Source organism: Oryctolagus cuniculus, chromosome 18, assembly GCF_051225735.1.
Source record: "Oryctolagus cuniculus isolate XC-2025 breed Fujian yellow rabbit chromosome 18, ASM5122573v1, whole genome shotgun sequence".
Lineage (NCBI taxonomy): Eukaryota > Metazoa > Chordata > Mammalia > Lagomorpha > Leporidae > Oryctolagus > Oryctolagus cuniculus.
This window is the reverse complement of record NC_142884.1, coordinates 72,445,218-72,466,326: the sequence shown is the minus strand read 5'-3', so window position 1 is coordinate 72,466,326 and position 21,109 is coordinate 72,445,218. Positions and strand designations below refer to the sequence as shown.

Sequence of the window (21,109 nt, the reverse complement as noted above, 5' to 3'; positions counted from 1 at the left end):
CCACTGCCTGCAGCACTGGCATCTCATGTGCCTGCCAGTTCTAGTCCCGGTTGCTCCACTTCTGAACCAGCTCTCTGCTATGGCCTGGGAAAGCAGTAGAAGATGGCCCAAGTCCTTGGGCCCTTGCACCCACATGGGAGACCTGGAAGAAGCTCCTGACTTCCGGACGGCTCAGCTCCAGCTGCTGTGGCCATTTGCGGAGTCAGCCAGCAGATGGAAGACCTCTCTCTCTCTCTCTCTCTCTCTGTAAATCTGCCTTTCAAATAAATAAAAAAAAATCTTTAAAAAATGTAAATATGCTAAATTGCTTGATTGTTCAGCCTTGGAACTTGTATGCTACTCAACTAGAAGAAGGGTTACCTCTTACTAAATTTACAGGGCCAAAATAGATTTAGGAATCCCTACCTTATTGTTTCTTTCATTTTTATTCTAAGTTTTTCCTTAGAATTTGATCCCCACTGTAGCTCTGTGCTGCTGCTTAAATTGTGCTTTATCCAAGCTGCAGGTGGAGCTTAGGTGTGACTTGCGAATGTCCTAGATACTTTTAATTCCTTGTCTTGTTCTCTATTAAAGAAAAAACCTGTTTCTACTGCTTTTCTCTCTTGAAGCTTCATGGAATAGTCTACTGATTAAGTCTGTCCACCGCACTCTGTGCCCACTCACTGTGCTTGATGGGGAGGTTAGGTCAGTTCCTTGTAAGACTCAGCAATGTATTCTCTTCCTTCTGTTGCTCTTCCTTTTTTTGCATCAGCTGACTTGCAGTCATCATCTCTTTCTTCCTTGTACCCTCAGAAAGCAAATACTCTGGGGCTAAGATGTGGCATCTTTGGACATGTCTTTTCATTTGTTCCTTAGGTCAGAGGGACAAAGGCCACTCTAGTGGCTCTCCCACACCATGAAAGACCCTAAAAAGACAAGTTATCATAAAGAAAATATTCCCCTGATACATGCTGTCTTAGAACATTCTCAGAGATCTAACACAACACCTTGTTAATATTTTTCAGTGGGACCAGCCACATGGACATATGACTTGACCAGTTACTTGGGGCCCCATGTACAGAAGGCGACCACTCTTGCCATATTAAAGCTGTAAGTGATCTTCTAGCAAGAGATCCCCTATGTTGATTTTGCACAAGGTCCCAGAAATAATAGAGACAGTTTTGATTCTTTGGATGAGATTCTAACCATTCTTTTGCATGTCACTAACCTAGCCAATGTAGTTGGCTAATAGATGGGAGTTTCCATCCTCCTTATCCTAAGAAGGTCAGCAATGTGTACTTAGGTCCCTAGGGCTGTGATAACACATTAATATCCCCCAGTATTCCAAGGGAAAAGTTGAGTTGAACAGTGATTTGATTTAATGTAGTATGAAAAGGAATGTATAGTTGCATTGGGTGGAAATTTCATTCACTGATAATATTTTTATGAATGAAATGGAGCAAGGCCCAAGGAACTTTTCAATTCCAGAGAACTTAGTAATGGCTTGTCTGAGAAGCTCTCTAAATTTGGGAGCCATGAAAGTGATGTCATTTTAGGTTTGCTATGTGGTCTTGTGTCTCACTTTAATTATGTAACTGATTGTTGTGCTGTGGTTGCTCTCTGTGTGTCCTCTGCATTTTGCAGAAATTATCTGTGAATTTTGTCCAAATAATAGATCATTGCTTCCCATGGAACAAGTTATGTCCAGAAACTAGACTGTGGTAAGCAACAACAAAAATTTTTTATTTTTCCTATCCCTTTATTCCAAACCTTTATTTGAATATACACTGCCTACTGGAAACCAGAAAGAAGTTCCTTCCATACACGCATTAAAAACACATCTCAACTTGGGTATATATTTTTCTGCTGAAATCCATGACTTAAAGGACCAGGGAGAATATTTTTTCCAGAACTGAAGGAGGTGCAAGTTATACATTCTCTGGGGGATGTGGTCACCTTGGAAAAACAGTCATTTGGGCAATTTTAACATTAGTGCAGAGAATAGATCAGCTGACTGTTCATACTGGTGGTATGTTCCTCTCTCACACTCACTCACTCACTCACTCACTCTCCTTCCCCCTTCTCTCTCTCCCATCTTGGTTTGTTTTTGTGATTGATGAGATTTTAATTGGGCCAATGAAGGAACGAAGGGGCATGATCCTCCCCCAGCAGAATACTCATTGCAGTACACCTGTTGAGTGGGTGGAGAATTCTGGGCAGTATTATGTCTTTGTTTTTTTTTCACCAGTTCTTGACTTGGTAGAAAAGAAATTTAGTGTTTTAAAATGCCATAGTGATCTAGACTCACTGTCTCCCACCTGGGGCTGACTCCTTCCAGGAATGACTGTGGTATTGTGAAAGATTCTCAGGAAGGAGGTGGAGAAGTCAAGATTCAAGTCCCACCTCTGTGATAGCTATGAAACGTCTGAGTCTCATTCTCACCATCCTAAAGAAGAGCTGGGCTGCAGTTAGTGCATCCCAGGGTGGCTGTGATGGCTGTAGGAGCCATCCCTAACCTAGAGCCCAGTGCCTAGCAGTGTCCAAAATGTGTTTAGTTGAACCACAGCAGTGACATAGCTCCGTGTTAGTATTCTTGTCATTAAACAGCCTTTAATCAGGAGACTAGTGTTGTCCAAATTGTGTTCCATTTTTCTACCCATTCTCCCTTGGAATTTTCAAAGGGAGATCTATACACAAAGTTTGGTAGCAACGATATCCCAAATTACTGTAACTGATATTTGTCCCCAAACCTCAGTGTGAGGGCAGAAATCCAGTTTTCTAGCATGGCTGAACTGACCTAGGCTCTGGAACAAGACTCCATCCCGTTAGTAGGTGGAGAATGCTGGCAGAGAGCAAGGAAGAGTGACATTGCCCCGGCCTGCAGCTGGGTGCTGTTTCTGGGCCTTGTGACAAATGGGTAACAAAGGTTATCAGTCAGCCTTCAGTGTGGGGCTTAGTCTGGTCCTACATGAAGGAATGGATATGCAGAGTGAGAATAAGACACTAGTATGAGGGCACTTTAAAACACTCATGGAAAATGTAATTAAAATGCATTTATTTTGGCACAGAAAATGTTGAAATTATATATATGAGGGGGTCTTCAAAAAACCCACAAAAAAGACAGTGTAAAAAAAAAAAACCAGAAAATCTTTTGGTACCAAAACAAACATTTCTTAATTCTGTTTCCCACAAACTGTTGGAAACACTCCTTATGCAGAATGTAGCACTTGGGTGCACAGTGACCATGCCCACAAACAGGGCTGAGTCAGATGTGGGTTCTGACTTCTTGCAAAGCTGTAGCAAAGCCTAACGGAGAAGGGGGCGTTTCGGAGAGGAAGGTTAGAAGAACGCGACCTCCATCCAAAGGGCCCTTCACAGAACACTCATTGCAGATCTAGCGGGGTATCTCTCAAGGCAACCAGATGTTTCTCTTCCTGGGAAACTCCTGCAGCAGATGACACTCACTGGAGTTGTAGTCTTCCCTCCTGCCTGGGAGATGGACACATTTTAGGCCTTCATGGAATTTTAAACTCAGATTCCAAAAAGAAAATTGCATTTGTTCATGTAATAAATAATAATGCATCTGGACCTGGCAACCACTAGGCAAGGCTGCAGAAGATATATAATACAATTAGCCCTTGCTAGGAGTTGCCAGCTGACAATGAGGCAAGATTTATGTGTTCGCTTTTTCCATAAGTACAGTTTTATTTGATAAGTGCAGTCCAAAGATATAAAGAATTAATCCAGGGGTCTGCATTGTGGGATGTTTCCTCTGTAATATTAAAATAAATATTACCCCTCTATCCAATTACATAAAATTATGTTAATAATATCTTCTTTGTTGTTGTTGTCTGCCTGTTTCATCTTTGTAGCCAGTTTATTAAAAGCAGTGACTGGCTTTCTTTCAGAAAGAGGTAGGGTTTTTGTGTTGTTGTTGTTGTTATCATCCTGGTCAGAGGAGTATAATTAGTTCTTTTATTTAAAAGAAGCATTCCCTACTGGGGTGGAGGGTTTGGTGGCCACCAGGGCTAGTATTCAGAGACAGCTTTTGTTCTGATCTCCCCTAACTTCTAGCTCCTCCCTTAGGGCAAACCTGAACTTTTAGGAATAGTAAAGTCATACTCTGCTTTGAATATGTATGTGGGCTTAGGGGTATGCAGGTGTACCTTAAACATTTGTAGAAAATTGAATTAAAAGATCAGTTTAGCCAGCGCCGCGGCTCACTAGGCTAATCCTCTGCCTTGCGGTGCCAGCACACCGGGTTCTAGTCCTGGTCAGGGCGCCGGATTCTGTCCCGGTTGCCCCTCTTTCAGGCCAGCTCTCTGCTGTGGCCAGGGAGTGCAGTGGAGGACAGCCCAAGTGCTTGGGCCCGGCACCCCATGGGAGACCAGGAGAAGCACCTGGCTCCTGCCTTCGGATCAGCGCGGTGCGCCGGCTGTGGCGGCCATTGGAGGGTAAACCAACGGCAAAGGAAGACCTTTCTCTCTGTCTCTCTCTCTCACTGTCAACTCTGCCTGTCAAAAAACGAAAAAAAATTAATTAAAAAAAAGATCAGTTTATTTTAGTGTAAATATTTTGAAATCCATGCATAGTTTTTTTTTCATCACACCATTTTCCATGAGTTTTGGAAGATCCCTTGTCTAGAAGTATGGGTGGGACTTTGATCAAGTTGAAGGATCCAATCCATGCCAAAGATTCAAAAGTAACACTGCACTGTGTGTTGGGGGTTGTGTGGGGGGAGATGAGTTATTTCCTGCAATGCTTTCATTACACCATTTTTCTTGTTTGCTGGAGACTACTAGTAGAAATGTATCCTAGGCCAAGGATGGTGTTTTAGTCAGCTTTTCCTTATTTTAAAACACCTGAGAGAAGGGACTTATGAAGGAAGAGGTTTTATTTTGGCCCACAGTCTGGAGGTTCGGAGGGCAGCCTCAGGAGTCTGGCATCTGAAGGAGCCTGGCAATGGCAGTGCTTGTGGGGAGGATGGATCACATGAGCTAGGAAGCAGACAGACAGGAAGCATGCTCAGCTTATGTAACCAGCTCTCTTGCAAGACCTACCTTCCTCCCAGTCACCTACAGACCTACCTCTTGGCCCACCTCCCAGACATCACAATTGGATCAAGCCTCCACCCTTAATCCAGCATACCATTAACATTAATCCATCACCCATTAACATATGACTCTGTGGTTTAACCACCTGCAGGGATTTGGGGAGCCAGATCCTGTTCAAACCATAGTGGATGGCATATATAGTCTCTGCCCAAATAGGGATTCAAAGGTACTCGAAAAGTTGGTACAACATGGAATTAAAAGATAAGTTTATTTGGGGACAATTCACACATACAAAGGGTCTTCAGAAGTTCACAGAAAATGCATATCGTGAGAAAACTATGCATGAATTTCAATTTTCCCCCCAAACTTACTGCTGTTGTAATGTAATCCACTCATTCACATAGACATAACCAGTAAACACATGCCTGTCAACTCACTGCTTTTGATGAGAGCTACTGAAAGTGTAGTTTTTCGTCTGATGTCTGTGCGCAACCTGCTGGCTACCTGTCCGTGGTAAGAGCAGCAGAGATTGAGAGAGCCTTGAGAGGCATCTGTAGCAATTTATGATGCCATCTTACATCTGTGGAATCTAGCAGAAGTACAGGTTGAGCTTGTTTCTTGAATGTCATTGTTTTAGTCATTTCATTTTCTAGCAATTATTTTTTATTCATTAAAAATGCAGTAAAGTGGAGGAAGACTGGATTTTATACCAGATAACTTGAGAAGCGCAGGTCCTAAGAGGTAGAATGTGTTCTCCTTTATCTCTCTTTCCATAGAGGCTACTGCAAAATTAAAATCCAGCAAATCCTAATCAGTGTTGGTTAACCTGATGTGAGCTTTGACCATGACCCTCAAACCTGCTCTATCCTCGTGCTGCTGGTGCCAGGAAGGAGGAAGAAAAAAGAAAAAAATGAGGATTTGCCACAGTTTTCTGGTCTCAAACATGCACACACTGAATCTTTATAAAGTCCTTTGAAGAAGTATAATTAGAGACGTTATAATGGAGAGAAAACCAGGGGCACACGGGCCCAGGACCAGGTTTCAAAGCCAGGCTTCCATACTAAGAATGGGGTCTTTCCCGTTCTCTGCTTGCTGAGCTGAGACTCCCAGGGTGTGTGTGTGTGTGCCCCTTCCTTAACCGAGGCAACAGTGTGGAGCACCTTAAAGCAGGCAGTCTGATTGCCTGGAGCTCTTTTAACAGGGAGAAATCCAAGTCACAGAGGGGTTATCAAACTGAATGGACACCAAGCTAAGCAGTGTCTGACACTGATTCTCCTCAGTGAGGGACAAGGGTTCAGTAGCTTGTTTCTCAGGTTTCAGAGTCAAACTGCATTCCTGTCTGCCAAGGATAAGGGTGGCATGGCTGTCACATACAGTTGTGCAGACTGTGCACTGTGCAATGTCAAGAGTTGCTATTTACATTATCATCCATGTAATAGAGCTTGTGCATGCATGGCACGACCTGCATGGCTAATGCAACGGGCCCAGCCTGGAAAGGCTATGGAATCTGAAGCCTGCTGTTCAAAAACAGTCCCAGAGGCCCCCACGCACTCTTTGGAAAGCGCCAAGCTCCTCCCTGCTCCCACAGAGAGAATGCCTCTACACACCCCCTGCTGCCCCTATTGTCCAGCCCCTGGTGCAGGTCACTGATCAGAAACAAAGCAAGATGAGCTTGTGATACACTCTTTGTTGGACCTTTAATCTCTGGTCCACTGTGCTTTTATGAAATGTGAAAGTAGATTATGGGCTGTGCAACACCATAGAGCTCAGTTAGGTAATGATTAAAACGTAGCAAACGCTGCCAATGGCAATAAAGGAAGAATGAGGTCATAGGAGAACTTACTCCTGTTTCAGCTACTTGTTGTTTCTGAAGATTCAGATTCCCCAAAAAGAACAAAACAAGCATTTGTTCTGATTGATACCTCTATTGACCTGTCCTAGGAAGACTTGGTGCAGAATTGGCACTCGGAAAACGCTGACCAGTGATGGCAGGAACTAAGAAATGAAGGGTAGGTGAAGTGATTGGGTAAGCAAGGTTGCAGGGATAGGAGAAACCAGGAGAACCTGCCTGGTGCAGTATGGCAGTGGAAATGAACGTTGCTTATACTAGGGAGCTTCTGGGTAGTAAATTACCTGCCCTGGAAACCAGTGACTGTTGAGTTCCAGTGATGAGCCAAGCACTGTGTTAGGGGCCCCTCCACATGCTATTGGATTCGATTCCTCACTGACGTCACAGTATGATTACTCTCATCCCATCTTACAGGCTAAGTACCTGGCTTCAGGTTCACACTGAAACGTAACAAACACAGGATTTGAACACAGACCCACATGACTCCTGAAACTACAGTTTCTGTTGTTCAGGCAGTCAAAACCACCCCAAACTTACATTGAAACATTGAGACTTCCTTTTGGAAGCATAGGCTTTTCAAGGTGCTAGGGATCTTATCCTTGAATTTGTTATCAGGTTCTTGGCTTTCCTGAGAAATTCTTTCTGCTTGGAGCACCTGGGGAGAGGTGTGGTTCCAGGAACAGGGATGGGAGGGCAAAACCATGAGTCTTGTGATGCAGCTGGCCCAGGTCCAGATATTCTTCCACCACCAATGTACATTGTGGCCTGATGCGTCTTATTCTTGATCCAGGGCTGAATTAGTGTCTAAGGTGGGCTAGTAATGAATCAGTGGGCACAAGGGAATAGCATGTTGAGATCTTCTGTAGTGAGGGGGAGAGGAGGGGATGGAGAGCAGAGAAGATGAGAACAGGAAACCCTTCTGAGCTGATCACTTAATTATTAGACTCATCTTTTGCCTTTGATGATAAGTAATAGAAAAAACACAGGAGAGAGTTAAGATTCAGGATCGTGAAGCAATAGATAGGAAATCATCTCCTTTCCCTGTCATTTGATGCTATTGGATACCAAGGTGGGGTTGCAAACTGCTGGCCTCTATTTTGTTGATAAGGTTAATTTGACTTAAAAATTCTGTACGTCTTGGAATAAGCCTGAGGTGGGGAGGTGGTTTATAGGAGTGAGGGAGGGATGGGTGTGCCGGACAGCTGGGAGAGGAGACTGTCCATGTGTCAGCATCCTTCCGTCTTGTAACCTGTCATCTTGGTGCCACTGCTTCACTCAGGGCCTGGAGCTTTCCCAGTGGCCTGCATGTCACCTCTGATGTTCTGTGGGATGGCCTGTTAGCCCTTTCCCTGTTCCCTCCTCTCATGTGTAGGATACTGAGTCATCAGTATCCACTCCTTTCACAGCCAGGGTGGTACAGTAAGAGCAGACCTCCTGGCCCCGAGGCTGTCCGTCATAGAGGGCACCACGCAGAGTCTACAAACAGGGCGGGCCGCTTGACAACTGATGAATGCCCTTCTTTCCTGCTTTGCTGACAGAAGGCCAGACCTGGGGTGTGATACATGGTTGGTGGTGTTTATTTACTCAACTGCAAATAACTTCAGGATTTTAAGACAATCAGAAGAAAGTTGCCAGCTATGGTGAGTGGGCCTTTTCATCCCTGGTGGTGCCTTTACTAAGCATTGTCCCGCAGTCTGGGAGATCCACACATCTCCACTCCGCCTGCACCACAGTGGTCAGGGATTTGCATATGCAGTCATTATGACTTACTTTCTCAGATGACTCTTTGAGGATGTCTTCTCAATTTTTATGCACGTGAGATATCTTCTGGTATTTTCACTGTGTGCTCTTCATGCTGAGTTCTTCCTGGGGAAGGCAGAACAGCATGGGGATATGCTGCACTGTCAAGCCCCACATTGTGGCCAGTAGTAGTTTAGTTTTCTGTTAATGGTTCTTCCAAAGCTCGTCTCTGTCCTTCTCTCAGTGGTTGGGTGATGGGCACTTTACCACCAAAATCATTCTCTTTTCTTCCAAGCAAAGAACTGTGGAAAGAAAATGAAAACCCTGTGGTTGTTGGGGGGTGAAATTTTGCTTCCACATGGCCCAGAGTGTCTGGGACCTTCCCATTGCCTGAGTTTAACCAGTAACTGACTGGGTTTATGTGCTCCTTCAAAACTGCAAAGTGCACACCAGACATTAGGTTCGTCTCCTCCTCTTTGATTTGATGACTTTGCTCCTAAGCACAAGATGGGTGTGCCTGGTATAGTGCATGAAAAATGGCTGTCACTGGTTTGCTATTCCTCCACATAGAGGTCCAGTTTTATTTCTGACTGAATGGCCGTAGTGACTTGCTTAAGTAATAGATAGAAGGCAAAAGAATGACGTTCAGGGACATGTGAGGTCACATTGAACCAAGCCTTGGAATTTCAGCCCAGATGTCTTAGAAGCCTCACTCCAGGGATGTTCTTTCTGCCAACCCAGGGGCCAAGCCCTAAAGAGAGACCGTGTGCCTGCAGATGATTGGTTTAGCAGCCCTAGATGAACTCTGAGTCAGCAGACAGCAGCAACAGCCAACTCTCCTAGCCCACCTGCACGCTTGTGATTAAAGATGCTGCCTTGGAAGTGATCCTCCTGTGCTTGTCCAGCAGGCCTCGCTCCTGGCCAGAGGTGAACCACCCAGCTAACGACTTCATCAGTCACCAAGTTGTTGTGTTCACAGTTAAGTCTTTTACTTAAGTCTTCTGCTTAAGTCTCTAGTTCAGGAATCATTTGGTATGTAGCAATAAATAATTATAATACTTGGTGAACAGAATTGTTAGCTTTTGGGATTCCAGACTCCATGAGAAAGCTCACGTAATTGTAGGAGAAAATGAGAAAGGGACTTTATGCTATGCATTTGCTATCTCTCCAGCACTAAGTCTTCATGCAACTCCTCATTTCTTGCTGTCCGGTCAGTCTGGTTACCTAATTTCCCAATTTAGCGTTCTATGTGGCTATTGTTTCCTAGCTTCAAAATGGCTTTATAAAATGCGGAGGCAGAGTGAGTTTGTTTGTTTCTTAGGCCTGAGGTAGTCATCCTTGGAGTTGAATGTTTATTTGGTTATACTGGACAAATTCATGTCATCACTAGGGCAGAGAGGTGAGTGAATAGCTCTAGCCTCGGATGGGTCTAGGCTCTATGAAAAGGGGCTATGCTTCCACTTTCATGTATTGAGTATAATCATTCTGTAACAGTTTCCTGCAGTCCAGGGTTGAGAAGAAATCTGAGGCTAACATTTGGCTCTGTGGGAAATAATATTAGGAGCCACAAGTGATGTCTGCTCTGGTTAGGAGTAGTTAGTGCTATAAATTGAGTTTGATGTGCCTTGAGATCAGAGCTCTCCCAATAACCAATATTGCACATGTAGATTCTTGAGGACCTACAGAACTGGCAAAGAGGACCATCAACCTTTGGAAAGCTCCTGAAAAAATTTTGGTAAATTATAACTAAGAATTTTGGGAACAAAGCCCAGGGATACATATTCAATGTATCTACATAAATATATTTGACAGACTAAATCATTCTGATTAAGGCTGTGTGTACTTTTTGGATGCGAGAAAATATAACGTGTGATGCTTGTAATGGGATTTTTATATTAGACTAAAATCACACCCCTCACACACACACATGCATTCACCCCTCATACCCAGATGGCAAGAAGGCAGTACTCTGAACATGAATTGAGAGACTTGATATTAGTTTACTAGGGCTGCCATAAAAAAGTACCATAGATAGGTACCAAGTTAAAAAAGAGTCATTTATTTCTTGCAGTTCTAGAAACTTGAAATCCAAGATCAAGGTATCTGCAGTATGAGTTTCTTCTCAGAGCTCTCTGTCTTGGCTTGCAGGTGGCTATCTTCTCCGTGTCTTTGTGTTGTTTCCCCTATATGTCTTTGTCCCAGTTTCTTTTGGGAAGGACACTGATCACAGTGGTTTAAGATCCACCCAAATGCCATATGACTTTGTTTATTCTGATAACCTCTTAAAAGCGCTATCTCCAAATACAATCAGGTCTGGCACCACGGCTCACTAGGCTAATTCTCCACCTGCTGCACTGGCACCCAGGGTTCTAGTCTTGGTCGTGGCGCTGGTTCTGTCCAGGTTGCTCCTCTTCCAGTCCAGCTCTTTGCTGTGGCCTTGGAAGGCAGTGGAGGATGGCCCAAGTGCTTGGGCCCTGTACCCACATGGGAGACCAGGAGGAAGCACCTGGCTCCTGGCTTCGGATCGGTGCAGCACGTCGGCAGCAACGCACCGGCCGTAGCGGCCACTTGGGGAGTGAACCAACAGAAAAAGGAAGTCCTTTCTCTCTGTATCTCTCTCTCTCTCTCACTAACTCTGCCTGTCAAAAAAACAAAACAAAACAAAACAAAAACAAAAACAACAACAACAACAACAACAACAAAAACCAAATACAATCAGATCTTGAGGTACTCGGATTTGGGACTTCCATGTATGAACTGGAGTGGGGAAAGAGCACAATTCAGCCCATAATGCATGGAATTGAGTTCTGGCTCTTCCATATATGATCGTAAGTAAGTTATTTAACCTTCCCAAGCATCTGTTTTCTTTTATCTGAAATGAGAATTCAAAATGATAGTTACCCACCACCAATTTTCACCTTTCACAAACAACTCCTTGGGTTTTTTTTAACTTTTATTTAATAAATATAAATTTCCAAAGTACAGCTTTTGGGATTACAGTGGCTTTTTCACCCCATAACTTCCCTTCCACCCACAACCCTCCCATCTCTCTTCCTCTCCCATTCCATTCACATCAAGATTCATTTTCAATTATCTTTATATACAGAAGATCAATTTAGTATATACTAAGTGAAGATTCAACAGTTTGCACCCACACAGAAACACAAAGTGTAAAGTACTGTTTGAGTACTAGTTCTAGCATTAATTCACATTGAACAACACATTAAGGACAGAGATCTTACATGGGATCCTACATGGCACAGTGACTCCTGTTGTTGACTTAACATTTGACACTCTTTTTTATGGCATCAGTAATCTCCCTAGGCTCTTATCATGAGTTGCCAGGGCTATGGAAGCCTTTTGAGTTCGCCAACTCTGATCTTATTTAGACAAGGTCATAGTCGAAGTCGAAGTTCTCTCCTCCCTTCAGAGAAAGGTACCTCCTTCTTTGATGGCCCGTTCTTTCCACTGGGATCTCACTCGCAGATATCTTTCATTTAGGGTTTTCTTTTCTTTTCTTTTTTTTTTTTTTTCCCAGAGTGTCTTGGCTTTCTATGCCTAAAATACTATTATGGGCTCTTCCACCAGTTCCAAATGCCTTAAGGGCTGATTCTGAGGCCAGAGTGCAGGACATCTGCCATTCTATGAGTCTGCTGTGTATCCCAATTTCCCAAGTTGGATCATTCTCTCCCTTTTTGATTCTATCAGTTAGTATTAGCAGACACTAGTCTTGTTTATGTGATCCCTTTGACTCTTAATCCTATCATTATGAACAATAGTGAACTGAAATTGATCACTTTGGCTAGTGAGATGGCATTGGTACATGCCACCTCAATGGGATTGTATTGGAATCCCCTGGCACGTTTCTAACTCTACCATTTGGGACAAGTCCGATTGAGCATGTCCCGAATTGCACATCTCTTCCCTCTCTTATTCCCACTCTTATGTTTAACAGTGATCACTTTTCAGTTAAATTTAAACACCTAAGAATAACTGTGTTTTAATTACAGATTTCAAACAATATTATTAAGTAGAACAAAAAAATACTAAAAGGGATAAAGTATTAAGTTGTTCATCAACAGTCAGGACAAGGGCTGATCAAGTCGCTGTCTCTCATAGTGTCCATTTCACTTCAACAGGTTTCCTTTCTGGTGCTCAGTTAGTTGTCACCGATTAGGGAGAACATATGATATTTGTCCCTTTGGGACTGGCTTAATTCACTCAGCATGATGTGTTCCAGATTCCTCCATTTTGTTGCAAATGACTGGATTTCATTGTTTTTGACTGCTGTTTAGTATTCTATAGAGTACATGTCCCATAATTTCTTTATCCAGTCTACTACAAACAGCTCCTTGTGAGATGCATAACATTAACAACAAATAGTTGCAAAATCAATTATAGAAAAAGACTTTTTTCAGATATAACTCACTTAGTAATTTAAAAAATTGTATGATGCAGATAATGATTATCAGTGCCTTCATTACACAAGTTGGAAAACTGATGTTTGATTTCTTGCCTATTTTAGAGATGTGAACATGATAACTAAGGGTGATTGTCTCATCACTGGTAACTTTGCATGTTTTCAGGCACTGGGAGTGGATCATGTCACAATTCAACATTAGTATAGATCTGGGAGGTCAGATCAGAGGTATGATCAGGAGCCACATGGAGTAGACATTGACACAGATCATCAGCAAGACCTTTTAGTTGTGGGTACAGGTCTGTGTGAGCTGATGTTTTTTCCATCTTGATTTTCCATTGCAAAATGAGTGATGCAGAACATCCAAAATGTCTGTAGGTGTGCTGTGTCTTCTAATTTAAGCATGTGATACCATGACTTCTCATTAACCCTTCTGGCAGAACTGTGTGATTCTATGAAAACAAAAATGCACCTTGAAAAATTCAAAAATGTTGAGAAAGTCAATGAGTATGAAGAAAAACAGCAGCTGAGAGGCAAGTTAATATCCCTCCATTTATTTTAGCTTTTAAATGAGGGATCAGAAGGAGCCCATCAGGTGTAGCAGTCATAAAAAGACATCAGTACACAGCATTTGGCGTGTTACACAGAAGCCCTGCCTGTGTTTGGGGGCGAAAGAGACTTCTGCTTTGTGAATAATTTTAAGGTAACAATCAGCTGTAGGTTCTGTCTGGGGGATGTAGAACATTTGAAAATGTAACAAATTTATCATCACATGAAATATGGATGCCGGGGTGTCAGATGAGCTTAATGTGAGCGTTTCATGTACTCCACATTTAACCCTCAACAAAGCTAAGAGGAAAGCAGAGAAAATCAGCTGAAAAACTCGAGGTCTAGCCTGATTAGGATTGTGGCGCCATGATCAGCCCGTGGTTGAAGCCACGTAAACCTCAGTTTTCTCAACTGCAATTAACAAACAATGTAAGTAGAGTACTTGGCACAAAGTCTGTTTGTTATATAGGAGGGTACTTCAAAAGGTAGGTGGAATTAAAAGATAAATTCATTTTTATGCAAAAAATTGAAATCAGCACATATGAGTATTAAGGTTCCTAATGGGCTAGCTAATCTCCATCACCAGCATCACCACCACCATCATCCTCACCATAAATCTTGATTATCCCATTTGAAGACAGCTCAGCGAGTTGGAGATCACTGTTATTTAGCGTGCCCTGGCATAGGGAAGGTTTTCAAGTTGTGCTAATATCCTAATTTATGTAACTTGCTTCTTGTAGAGAGGATGTTACTCCCCCTTCAACACCTTTTCAGTCCTCCTAATTATCTGAAGGCGATTGTCACCATTTGCTACCAATGGGACTTGAATTCCTCTCTGACCCATGTTAACAGGGAAAGCAGGCATGAGACTCAGAACATCAGATAGTAAATGGTACATATCTAGAATTTAACAATATGGCTTTTACTATAATATATTTTTACTTTCTTTTTTTTTTATTTGACAGAGTTAGAAAGAGAGAGAAAGGTCTTCCTTCCGTTGGTTCACCCCACAAATGGCCGCTACGGCTGGAGCTATGCCAGTCTGAAGCCAGGAGCCATGTGCTTCCTCCTGGTCTCCCATGCGGGTGCAGGGGCCCAAGCTCTTTGGCCATCCTCCACTGCCTTCCTGGGCCACAGCAGAGAGCTGGACTGTAAGAGGAGCAACCGGGACTAGAACCCGGTACCCATATTAACCAAGTGAGCCACGGCACCGGCCCCATATTTGCTTTTTTATTTATAGCAACTTATAATAGTTTTACACATAAAGAGGTGATTAAAGTTTCTTATACAGTATAATTAAGGAAAAGAGTAAAATAGTGAGTAGATTAGAAATAAGTAACAAAACAGTATAGTACACACATGGATATGGCATAATGGTGAATAAGTACTTGAATACAAGGGACACTTCAAAAAGTTTGTGGGAAAAGGAATTAAAAGAAATTTATTTGATGTAAGTAATCTTGAACTTGATGTAAATAAGGGGTCTCAAAAGCTTATGGAAAATGCATATTATGAAAAAAATTACAAAGATTTTATAAAAATTTTTTGCAGTGAGATAAACTCTTAATTCCATTTTTCATAAACTTTTTGAAATTCTCTTATGTTTGCAGACCATAGTGTTGCCTCCCCAAAGCAAAGTCAACTTGTCTCTCGGTTCAGAATTGTAGGGCTCTTTTATTTCTCTATTTCTGGTCATCCTGCGAAGGCTGGTCTCCACTGGTCAGATCCCTGAGGAGAACCTGTGAACCGGCAGTTCCTGGCCCTGACCCAGGGGTACTGTGGTAGCAGCTCTTACCCAGAGCTCACAAGATGTGTACTTCTCTTCCCAACTCTGCTCAGTGGCATCATATTAATAGCTTGAAACAAGCCACGACGGGAGTATTTATCCCACGAAATCCGAAAATTCCATAACTAGGGCTATTTATTTATGTTTGCAGAGAGCTGGTTGCTAAGCTTTTAGCAGCACATCACTGCCCCCACCCCCACCGCCACCCTGTAGGCTTGGAAACTGGCAGAGAAGGGTCCTAAATACCAGTTATTAAAGCTCCCCTCCAGTGGTTCTGCTGCTCCGTCTGCGTTTTTCAGCCACTGCATTAGAGTCTCAGAACCTGGAGCCTTGCAACTTTTGCTTTATCTAAGCCACTGTTCCACCCGTCCCCCATCCCCCCGCATCTGTGCCTATGAACTTTCAGTCATCAGAAGGGAAAATGCTGCTGAGGCGTCCCTACCCAGCGAAGCAGAAACACACTGGGCAGGGACGGGAAACTCTCATTTAAACACAAATAGCTGAAATAATCGCTGAGCAAATCTAGAAAATGACTGGCTAAGTAAATTGCTTTTTGTGTGTGTGAAGTTTCTTTGAGTTTGCCCTGAGGGGTGGCGTGGGGAGCAGCCCCTCCAGAAGCATGGAGGACCCGATGGAATCATGGAATCCCGAGGTGGCTGCCCTGAGCTCTCAGGGCATTTCCTCCTGCTCCAGGTCAGCCCTGCCTCTGCCCCCAGGGCAGCTGAGCTTCCTGGGGAGGCTCTGCAGGGACGGTGGGGATTCCTGCCAGATGAAGAAATAACCTCCCAGCGGCTGTTGCATTGCCTTCCCAGAGTCACGTTCTATATGTTGGGTATGAAATTTAGATCAACACATGGCCCCTGAAGTGATAATCCAATGTGTTCTGCAAATAATAGACTTAGAGGCCTCACTCCCTATGACTACGTGTTGATGATTGTGCTGAAGTGATTCTGTTTCGAACAAAATAGTAGCATTTCAACACAGGAAGTGCAAGTGAGGTACTATATCAAGCTCTCTTTCATACCGTAACTACATGGAAAGGGCGGACAGTCCCATGCGATAGTTCACTGAAGAGCAGAGTTGCAGACCCAAAGTCACAGACCTGGAGTCTGGTGTGGCCCATCTGCCCCCAAGGTCTGAACACACAGTTTCTTCTCTCTCGCTGTCTCTCTCTCTCTCTCTCTTACTCTCTCTCTCTCGCTGTCTCTCTCTCTGTCTCTCTCTGTCTTTCAGCTTTTACAGTCCCACCTGAAGTGATTAATAATTGCCTGATTGCCTTTGTACTGCTGAGGAAAGTAAAATGCAAAGAAGTTAAGAGACTTACCCAAGGTCATGGGGAAATGAAGGCAAAAGCTGGAAAGAAAGGACAAAGAAATGAGGGGCTGAAATAAAACGAGAAGTAAGGATGTGACTCTTCTGAAAGCGACTCACACTCTCATGGAATGGAATTTTCAAGATCACCAAGATTTGGAACAGGAGTGACAGTTTGGAGGCCGCTGTCTTCTCTGTCCAGTTCTGATTTTAGGTCCCTGGCAAGTCATACAATCTAAGACTATGTTATCTGTGCCTACAAAACGACCATCATAATACTAGCTCAAGAAATTGTGAGCATTTCATAAACTAGCATGCATACTCCACCCCTAGCAAAATTCCCTAACCAAACAGGAAAAAAAAAATGTTGTTATTGTTTCAACCCAAAGCTGGATGTTTTTATGAGTTTGTTATCCTGGTGATTTAAAGGAAAATCCCTCAAAGCTGGGAGACTGCCTGTCCCCAAGGTTAGCCCAGAGATAATCCCAGAACCCAATCCTGGATTTCTTCCTGGCTGGCATCCTACAGACAAACAGCCCCTTCAGAGAGAGGCTGATTGACATAAAACAGGATGGCCTGGACCCCTGGGCTGAGGGGAGGCCTATGTTGGATTGGTTTTACCTTCTGAGAGGAACTGACTGACTTGTCATCACCTGGTCTGACCTTGAGGTTGACCTGCTGTCCCTTCCCACAGTGATGGTGTCACTGTAGAGCCAGCTGGGGATCACTCTGATTTCATCGTGGTCCTCTCGGACCAAGAGTAAACTCCCATTTCCTGTCTGTCGGTCAGAAGTCAGCATGTGGGTTGCCTTGTCTCCTGCCAGTGTAACTTAGACTTTTTAGTTTCAATTTTTGAAGCTAGAATGTCAGCAGTTGCCAAGATATAGTGTGAGATGCTGCCTGTGACTTCTTTTCATTTTTATTTATGTTTTTAAATACTTTAGAATATTATCAATATAATCCCTGGTGATTGAGGACAATTTAAAAGCTACAAATGCTAAAGTAAGAAAAAAAATCTATAAGCCACCACAAATCTTACTTTCCATAAATATAAGCTATGGCTTCATATTCTTAACTCCAATTATTTTATGAAGTCATGGAACAACTGCTTATAAAGTGGTGAAATAAATAAATCTGGAGGAGGAAGTGGTAAGACAGTCTTGATTTTGGTGCTTTAAAAACTCACAGGGATGAAAATTTTGGACCCTGATTTTGAGTTCTGAAATTGCAAAGCTTGTTCTTCACTTCTTCTTGCTCAAGCCTTCATGGAGACATGGAATACTAATGGACTTTGCCCTCCACTGGAATCCACAGAGTGTCAATCCAGAGACCGAACAGAAAGTTGAGGAGTGTTTAGAAGCCAAGTCCTGGTTAAATTCCTTCCTGGAAATCAACAGCAACATTGGTTGGCCAAGCACACAATAATACTTTTTTCCACTTACAAATCCATTCCTTAGGAATCCTGACCTGTAAAGAGAGAGAAAGAGGAAAGAGACTACATGAAAGAGACTACACCAGCACCTTTCTCTTCACAACTGGGATGGGAGGCATGGTGGGGAAAAAACTGGTCCAAAAGGCCACCGTTGGCAGCACCTTGGTCAGATCATCATGATTCAAGGTCTAGTCTTCATTGTTCCAAGCTCAGAAGTATCACTGCATTGCAAACTGAAAGGTTCATGTTGGCACAATCAGTCAAGTTTCTAGCATGCAGGGGAAGCCAAATTGCAATCAGAAGATTGTTTGTTGAGTGTGCCACAGAACAAAACAAATTGGGTAATTGAAACCACTGATGCCTTTAAGGTTAGTCTCTCATCTCCACTAGGACAAGAGGGTGGCCAAGGAGTCTGGAAGCTAGACACTGTGGGGCTAGGCACTGCCTTTCCTTTCTTCTAACTGTTGTGTAGGTCTTGGAAACGGTGGACCTGCGGCAAGTCACGTGTATCCCTTGCTTTAGTTTTATATCAAGTGGGAATGCTCTTCTAATGCATTACGGTACTGTTGATAACAAGAACATTTTCTTCTTCGTGAATTTACAGTACATGTGGTTATGCAATATGTTACTTCAGTTAACCTAATTAGAGTAACAGCTTCTGGTTGAAATTCTTTTGTACCTGCTGCTAATCTGTCTATGTCTCTTTCACTCGGTTTTTTACCACAAGACCTGCCCAGATTTTCGAGTCAGAGCTGAGGGTGAATGGGGAGACCATACAACAGGAGGTGGAGAGATCTGATGGATCTAGGTTGAATCAAATTTCCCAGTTGCCTGACCTTAGATACACCTTGTGTCCTTAACCCCTGCTATCTGTTTTAGCAAGTGCTATGATTTCCTGCATTCCTATCTTGTGGAAGAGACACAGGATCTAAGAAGAAATCTCAATGTCTGATTGCAGGGGCTCCACTTAGACACAACATACAATTCAAAGAACATCATCTTCCTCTTCTGGATTGCATATTGTTTATGAGAAATTACTTATTAGCAGGCATTTTGATGATAAGGAATTAATATTAACCCAGAAAGGAATAATTTTTTGCAGGCAAGCAGAAACACTTTACAATTCTTTATTAACCTCCATTGACATCTGGGGATTTGATGGTTATCATAAAGAAAACTGGTTTGAAAGCCGAGTCATTTGTATGTAAACTTTCCCCATTAGTCAAGCTAATTGCTTAAGGACTTGCCTACTAATCTCCTATTTTCTTCTTGCCTGAAGCCCCCTTGATGGTCCCCTTAGGGATTTAGATTCTCCTTTGGTTTGCAAAAGTTAGATCCAAGGCTGTCTTCGAAGCAGAGATGCCTGTCTTGGCTACTGAGAGTCCAAGATGGTTTTTGAAAACCTCTTCCCAATCTCTGATTCCTGTGTTTGGGCAGCATTTTGTAAAGTGAAGGATTTTGTCCCTGGTAGTGTCCCTCCCTGGAGCATTGCCAATAGGTGTTAAATCATAGGAGGATACATCTGAGGCAACAACTTCTGTTCCAAGTTGCTCAGTATTTCTGAGACTATCCAGGAGAGAAAGTCAGTGTGATACTGGTGCAAAGATGAACCCCTTTCTAGAGCAGCCAAGTCTGTCAAATAGAAGTACAGGAAGTGTAGTTAAATTTGAATTTCAGATAAGCAGTATGTGCTTTTTAAAAGTATAAATACATCCCAGATAGTGCACTGGGCACGAATTAGACAAAAAAAAAAACCTGTTGTTTATCTGAAATCCAAATTTAACACAGTATCACGCCTTCAAGAAACAACTCCATCTTTTTCTGATTCCTGATAAACCCCCATTTTTCTTTTTGTTTAAAAATAAAATTAAATCTTTATTAAGATAAAATTGCTTTAGAATAGGTCACCAACAAACCCAATTTTGTGTTCCATGTAACAGAACCAAAGGCAGTGCTTTGGAAACTCTGAGAATGCAGTACACATCAGGGAAACACAAAAAAATGCAAGGTGGAATTCAAAGGAAACATCATCAAATGAAAAAGAATGGTGTATTATGTAAGGGGTATAATTCATAAAGATGACATTTGTGAATATATGCACAATGGACTATTGCTCAACCATAAAAAAGAAAGAAATCCTGGCATTTGTAAAATGCATAGAATTAGAAATGAACATGCTAAGTGAAATAAGCCAGACACAGAAAGTCAAATACCCCTGTGTTGTCTCTCTTGTGGAAGCTATATAAATACGTAAAATGTCACCCTTGGAACCTATGGCAGATAATGATAGCTCATTAAAATCTAATGAAGTTTTGTTTCCGTTTTATTTATCTACAAGTACCCTTTAATTCAGGGCAGATAATACCAGTTATACATCTAAAGTGGTTCATGTTAAATTAATTTTGAAATAAATTTACGTTAGCTACCAAAAGGTTGAATGAGTTTAACAATGTTAGTGTAGAATGAGCTTGAATGTTGGTCAGACGTAACTGACGATGGGATGTATTGTTTTCCTTCTTCTACCGTGAGACTTCTGTTTTACTTTCACCCGGGCTGACATGTAATGCATGCAACACCACAAGGGATCAGCTTGAGGGGTCTCAAAGCGCTTTCTGTGGATTCTTTTAACTTCAGAAGGGAGGAGAATCCCAGATTGCCGCATCCTTGTTAACTTAGGATCCCATGAGAGTGCAACTCCTGGTTGAAGAAAACCCACAATTTTGTTTAGACTGCATTTGTACTTGGGATTTTTTTTCTCTTTCACTTTCTATGCTTCCCCCAACCCCATGGCCTTCCCTCTGCCCCCATTCCCTCAGGTTTTCTTAGTTCAGTTGTTCTCAAGGTGTAGACTCCAGAGTAGCAGAGTGCACTGGGATCTCATTAGAAATGCAAATTGTCAGACCCCACCTTAGACCAGCCTCTGTGTTCAAAGAGCAGGATGCATTGTTTTAAAGGATACTCAAAGGCAGGGCAGCAAATAATACTCCCT

The 21,109-nt window shown here is 42.7% G+C and overlaps 1 long non-coding RNA gene across 8 annotated transcripts in view; it reads left to right on the top strand.

The window, feature by feature from the left end:
* The window catches only part of LOC149121028 (uncharacterized), a 398,949-nt gene that overhangs the window by 81,724 nt on the left and 296,116 nt on the right, over positions 1-21,109 (top strand). For 4 of the 8 annotated variants that reach the window (XR_016225502.1, XR_016225501.1, XR_016225506.1 and 1 more), the window contains one exon: positions 1,005-1,089. The exons of the other annotated variants lie outside the window; for them this stretch is intronic. This is a non-coding gene — a long non-coding RNA (uncharacterized LOC149121028). The remainder of the gene's footprint in view (positions 1-1,004; positions 1,090-21,109) is intronic. 8 annotated transcript variants of the gene reach the window in all.